Raw genomic sequence first — 7,307 nt, forward strand, 5'->3', positions numbered from 1 at the left:
TCTATCACTCCATCACTTACCCAGATGAACACTTTCAACCCTTAGCCCTTTTCTTAAATATTTAAATACAGATGATCTCTAAGATATAGACATGATGGTTGTTTTTGTTGTTGCTAAGTGCTGTCTAGCTGGTTCTGACTTATAGAGACCTATATAGGGTGTCCGAGGAGCGAGCAGATGGTGTGTTTGAACCGCTGACTTTGTGGTTAGCAGTCCAGTGCGTATCCTTCAGTGCCCCACCAGTATTCCAATATTGTGGTACCTTACATAAATAAGCCATTTCTAACAGTTTCACGATTCAAAATGAGAATAACATCCATTAATAATCGACACATAGAATATGCAAAGTATGAATCTAGGAAAATTGGAAGACACCAAAAATTAAATGCAATGCACACAATCATATGGTTTACTATGCTGGAAACAGCAAGTTGAAATGGAATGATGTCACATTCATTGCCAAAAAAGGACATTTTAAGATCTATCTTGAAGTACAATGCTGTGATAGGATAATAGCTATACAACAAAAATAAAGATCAGTTAATACAACTTTTATTCAAATTTATGCACCAATCACCAAATCCAATGATGAAGATATTGAAGAATTCTTCTGTAGTTTGCAATTTACCAAATATGCAATCAAGATGCATTGATAGGAATATCAAAGTTGGAAACAAAGAGGAAGGATCGGTAATTGGAAAATATGGCCTTGATGTTAGAAATGACGCTAGAGATCATATGAGACAATATTGTAAGACCAACAGCTTCTTCATTGCAAATGCCATTTTTAAACAACATAAATGGTGATTATATATGTGGGCCTTGTCAGATGCAATACACAGAAATCAAATAGACTACATCTATAGAAAGAGACAATGGAGACACTCAGTATCATAAGTCAAAACAAGGCTAGAGTTAAAGATTGTAGAACAGATCATCAATTGCTCATATACAAGTTCATATCAAAGCTGAAAAATATTAAAATAAGTCCATGAGAACCAAATATGACTTTGAGTATATTCCACCTAAATTTAAAGACCACCTCTCAAAAAGAGATTTAATTCATTGGACACTACACCAAAGTCTAGGCCAGTTGTGAGAGGACATGAAGAACATTATACATGAAGTAAACAAAAGGTCAGGAAGGAAAGACCACACCAAAGTGGAAGTTAGAAGAGCCTGAAACTTGCTCTTGAAGGTAGAATAGCTAAAGCGAATGAAGAAATAATGAGGTAAAAGAGCTAAACAGAAAATTCTGAAGGACAGCTTAAGAAGACAAAGTAAAGTATTATAATGAAATGTGCAATGACCTGGAATTCCAAAACCCAAAAGGAAGAACACCCTCAGCATTTCTAAAAGAACTGAAGAAGGATCTTGGCTGAAAGCAGAAAATACCTTGACTTGTAATACTGAAGGGTTATATGAGTAAAAAAATTTCCATGGTGTGACCCTATCACTCATTTCTTCCCATGATAGTTGTATCCTAGGCTCTAGAGGTCTAAAGTTCACTTGTTTTCTGAAAGATGGGCACATTTTTAGTCTCTGTTGCTAAAAATGACCATAAATGTAGTTTAAAACAACACACGTTATTAGGTCAAGGTTCTGTAGATTAGAATCCACAGAGTTTGCATCAGTTTTCTTCTCAGGATTTCATAAGCTAAAACAAGTTATCAGTGGAGCTGCATTCTCATCTGGAGGCTCTGGGTAGCCTGTAAATTCAACTGGATGGATGACTGAATCCAGGTCCATGCAATTGTAGTAGTTGTTGTTGTTGTTAGGTGCCATTGCGTTGGTACCGACCCATAGCGAACGAAACACTGCCCGATCCTGGGCCAACCTCACTACTGTTGCCACGCTTGAGTCCATCGATGCTGCCACCTGGCCAATCCATCTCGTGGGGGGTCTTCCTCTCTTTCTCTGACCCTCCACCTTACCAAACATAATATCCTTCTCCAGCGACTGTTCCCTCCTGACAATATGTTCAAAGTATGAGAACCGAAGTTTGGCCATCCTGGCCTCTAAGGAGCACTCTGGCTGCACTTCTTCTAAGACAGATCTATTAGTTCTTTTGGCAGGCCATGGCACTTTCAATAGTCTCCTCCAACACCACAACTCAAAGGCATCAATTCTTCTATGGTCTTCCTTATTCACTGTCCAGCTTTAGCATGCATATGAGGTTGTTGAAAACACCATGGCTTGGGTCAGGCGCACCTTAGTCCTCAAGCTGATATCTTTGCTTAATGCAATACGTCGTTTGATCTCTTGACTGCTGCTTCCGTGAGTGTTGATACTTGATCCAGAAGAATGAAGTCCTTGACTAACTTAATCTAGGCCTTCAACAGAATTGTCACATAGCAGTGTCAGCTTTCAAAGAAGTGGAAACAAACAGATAAATTTTATGTTTACACTAATATCATTTAAAACAGGAGCTTTGGTAGCGTAGTGGTTACGAATTGGGCTGTGAACTGCAAGGTCAGCAGTTCGAAACTACCAGCTGCTCCGCAGGAGAAAGATGAGGCATTCTGCTCCTGTAAAGATTAACAGCCTCAGAAGCCCTGTGTAGGGTCGCTATGAGTCAGAACCAACTCCACAGCAAATAACAACAACAATAACAACAATATTATTTAAAATCTAGTTTATGAGCTTTCTCTTATCCCCATCAAATATCACCATTATCTGTTTATTGACTTTATAAGAGTGTTTACTTCAGTTCTCTACCCTGGGATGTTAAGAGTATTAAAGAAACAGTTGTTGAGTGCAGAAGATAAAAACAGGATTAGGTCAGTCTGTTTATTCTAAGTAAGGAAAATAACCCCAACATAGTCCCCAGTTCTTCCCATTAACTACACTAAATCCAAAGAAAATTATCTTTAAATTCATAAACACCTTCTATTCAGTAGATACACTTTTGGTTTGTCTTGCTAAACAACATTATTGTATTTTCAAAGCTTGTTAAACTGGAATATAATCTTGCAAGATTGGTGTTACTGATGTATCACATTTTGTTTTCATCTGCTGAACCTGCATTCCTTTTTAGCAGATTGTTGTTGCGTGCCACTGATTCTGATTCACAGTAAGCCTATATTCACAGTAAGATCTTCAAAAAGTTATCTTTTAATTCCATTTTCCATGAACTCCCTCATAGTTTTCTTAGGCTATCATTTTGTGGAAGTATATTGCCAGCTCTTTTTTCCTGCAGTTTGTGGGTTTGACCTACTGAGCTTTTTGTCAACAGCCTAATGCTTCAACTACTGTGCCACTAACAAAGTGGGCCCTTCAAGTTAGCAAGCTCTCAAAAAAGGAAGCCATCTGGAATGCCCTCTAGATTATTAATGAATTTGTTTCCAAGAAACATTACTTCAAATTTCAGATATCTACTGTACTTTCTTATGTGAGGTGGGGAAGAGAGGAATCTAAAGAGGTTGAAAAAATTTAGGAAATTGAAATGGAATACTACTATTCCTGCTGCCAGTTTGTTTCGTCTTCTCTACACGGTCTCCAAAATAAAATAACTCTGAAACAACTCTTCCAAACAATGCATCCTCAAAGTATATTGAACATGTATTGTTGTTGTTAAGTGTCATCGAGTCTGTTCTGACTCACTGCGACCCTCACCTTGCAGTTCAAATCGACCTTGTGGTCGAGTGCTTATCCTACAGAAACACATCAAGATTCCCATATTGAACATATGACCCAGATTTTCTTACACCATCTTGATATCAAGTCTTCCATCCCATTATTCTCTTAATATAAGGGGGCTTCAAAAAAGTTAGTGGAAAAATTCCATTGTCTTTCAATTCCAGTTTTTCATGAACTCTGAAGCCACCTCATACATCTGTGAAATCTCAGGAGACCACATGCCCACAGTTTTGATTTATGAAATATTGTCACTGAGAAGTTAGGAGGTAACATGCTAGGAAGGAGGTAAGAGAAGGGCAACAAATAATTCACTAACAGGAGGATTTGGAAAAGATAAAAACCAGATAACTTTCCAAGACACCTCCTCCACCTTCACTATGGGATTTAGGGATTTGTGACTGTTAATCTTCCTGCATTTCTAAGAGATAAAAAGATGGGAAACTAAAAAGCAAACTTCACAAGATGATATGCAACCTCCTGTTACTTCCAGCTTTTCTTTAGAGCAAAGTTAAACTGCCACAACAAAGATGTCACAATATATTGGGAAAGGGAAGATTATTTAATAAATAGTTGTAGAATAAATTATTTGGCAATCAGGAAGATCACCTGATTAAATTACATAAAAAAAAACATAAAACCAGATAAATTCCAGATGGATTAGATGGCTAAATAATAAAAATTAAGCCCTGGGAAGAAAACAATCTAGAAGCAACAGAAGCTGTCTAAGCTCTGTTGGAAGGATGACTGTCCAAACGTAGACGTAATCAATCAACTCACACACAAAAATAAAGATCACAGATTTGGCTACATAAAAAAAGGAAATCTAAATGTCACATTAAAAGGCAAACAACAGGCTAGGGAAAACAGTAGCAGCCAAAGGTTAGTATTATTGTTACTTAAAGCACTTAAGAAAAGCAGTAAGAATATTCAAACTCCAACAAAAAAGTAAACAATTTTGACTGCTAACAGTGACTGGTTTCTTTCTCTGTGTTAGACATTATGCTAAGCATTTTACATGAATTGTCTCATTGGTTACTCATCTGGCACTGTAGGATAAGCACTGGACTGCTAACCACAGGGCTGGCAGTTCAAACTCACCAGCCACTCCTTGGAAACCCTATACAGGGTCACTAGGAGTCAGAACTACTCAGTAACACTTAACAACAACAGCAACCCATTTCTCGCCCCCAAATTTCATGAGGAAGCTATTCCTGTTATTATTACTATTATTATTATTTCTCCCCCTCCCAACCAGGTCAAATTGGCTACATTGTCAGTCTTTAGAGCAAATGCTACTGAAGGGTTTTGGAAGATCCTGACTTCCTTGACATTGCATGCAAAATGATGTGTTGGTGCATATCTGTATCACTTACTCCCCCTTCCTCTCCTCTTCCCCACAACTGGAGAAGCATCACTTCAGAGAAAAGATTTTAGTCTGACTTAAAGACTAAGTTTTGAGTTCTGAAAGTGGGACTAAGAGGGATTCTTCTTTGTCTAACGATTATAGGCAGTTCTAACCAAACAGGCCATTACACAGAGAACCCAGACCTGCTAGAATTTCACACAAACAGCAGCAAACTTTGGTGACACCGTGCTTGGAAAGAAGAGGCGAGCAGGCACACAGGGTTGCTCTCCACTCCAGGCAGTGTGTGCCCTGCACTGAATGCATGGTGGGAGTTGGTGGTATTGAGCAGCCCATGGGTCTAACGTAAGTGACAATCTGGTGACCAATGGGTGAAATCCTCACCACAGGAAGGCATTTGCCTGAAGAGTCCAGGCACCACAAACAAAATTAAAATGTTCCCAGGCTCTTCCACCTACACCCTCTACTGCGGCAAATGAGAAGCCTGAACGACACAAAAAATTGAGCCATGGTACAAAAGGTACACTTCATGCAGGAGATGCAAAAGGATGCTTTTAAATACCTCTCTCTTTTGGGTGAATATTTTAAGAGAAGTAAATCTTTAATTCCTTGCTGCACAAATAAAGCTGGCTGAGTTGATAGCTTTTGGTAACTAGTCAAAGAGACCAAACCCCATATCCTCATCTGATTCTCTGACTCTTCCTTTGCTTCAATCTTGGCCAGGGTGAGGCAGCAGCACGAGCAGCAGTGGTGGCCGCGGGCACAGGGGCTCAGTCACAAATGCAGATGGATCAGCCAAGAAGGCCTTGACCTTTTCAGCCAGAGGGAAGTTGTACTCAGTCTCCACAGACAAACATCCATTGATGGTGGAATGGGGTACTGAGGCAACAGTTCAGTAACCCATCTGCCGACACATGCTGACAATGTTGAGGACACCCTCCAGGATGCGAGAATGCACAGCTTCCTTGGTGATGTCAAGCACTTCTGAGTTGTAGATGCTGCCATTGTCAAACACTTGCTGGATGACCAGCCCGAAGGAGGAGAGGGAAATGTTCAGCAATTTCAGCAGGGTGGCTTCTCGCTGGCTCCCACTTTGTCTCCAGTCTTAATTAACTGCACATCATTCAGGATTTCAGTGGAGCCACTGAAGATCTTTGTGGTGAGACCCAAAACCTGGAAGAAAGAGGACTTCTCGGCACCCACACCTGTGTTCTGGGCTGGACCCAACCCAGGTGTCAGTTGGCACCTTGTTGGCCAGCAGCATGTCTCTGATCTCAGTGACCTCCTTTTTGGTGAACACAAACCCTGGATGTGAGAAAACAGTCTCTCCAGAGTTGGATTGTTTTCTAGGTGCCCTTGGATGGCATTGCACATCATGGTGTTCTTGCCTATCAGCAACACCGCCTTCCCATACGGGGACATGAGGATCTGCTGCATCTGCTTGGGGCCCACATTGTCTGCTCCCACTATGAAGCATTTTAGATAATCATCCAGAAGTTGTATGCTCTTAAAGAAGTAGTTGGACTCTCAGGTTGTTCTGTTTTCCCTGGGTATCACGGCAGTGTATCAGGGGTTGCCATGAGGGGTATAAAGATGATGTCACTCTCTTGAGGACTCTTTCTTTTAGTATGCTTCCCTTTGTGGTGGTTGTTAGGTGCCATCAAATCGCTTCCTATTCATAACAACTCTGTATAGGGTTTCTAAGGAGCAGCTCGTGGGTTTGAATCTGCAACCTTGTGGTTAGCAATCCAGTGCTTCTCCTACAGGGCCACACCAGGACTCAAACTTCCCTGTAGGATGAATAATTCTAAGAAACCATGTTGATGAGGTTAGCAGGACTATGAGGAGCCATGTGGAAAAAAGTGGGGAACCATAGTGAAACTCAGTGGAAAAAGGAGGCATAGAATAGGTTTCTGAGGCCCCATTTTGTGGAGTAGGAAGGTTAACAATTTGGGGAGCTCTCTTGTACTGAGCTATCAAAGGATATAAGAGGACTTCTATGAACACATTGCTCAAGTTCTTCTGGGGACCTAGGATGGGCCCTATGCCCCTTAAGCTTCATAGTCAGTTTGATTCTGCCTGGGGTGCCAAAGAGGTCTTTGTGGCTAGGAGTGTCCAGCTGACTTCATATTGGTGAGTGGAAATACTGGTTTATTGGGGAGGACTCACACTGACCTCCGTGCTGTGGGTTAATGTGTTAGATTGCAAAGTCAGTTTGATCCAAATGGTCAGTGGTTCAAGCTCACCAGCCACTCCTCAGAAACCCTATACAGGGTCTCTGTGGGCCGGAACCATTGGGTAAGAA

At 40.8% G+C, this 7,307-nt stretch overlaps 1 pseudogene; it reads right to left on the bottom strand.

The window, feature by feature from the left end:
- Nucleotides 1-5,654: 5,654 nt before the first annotated feature.
- LOC102835538 lies at nt 5,655-6,565 on the bottom strand (annotated as a pseudogene).
- Between the last annotated feature and the right edge of the window lie 742 nt (nt 6,566-7,307).

This window comes from Chrysochloris asiatica, unplaced genomic scaffold (genome assembly GCF_000296735.1).
Source record: "Chrysochloris asiatica unplaced genomic scaffold, ChrAsi1.0 scaffold00035, whole genome shotgun sequence".
NCBI lineage: Eukaryota > Metazoa > Chordata > Mammalia > Afrosoricida > Chrysochloridae > Chrysochloris > Chrysochloris asiatica.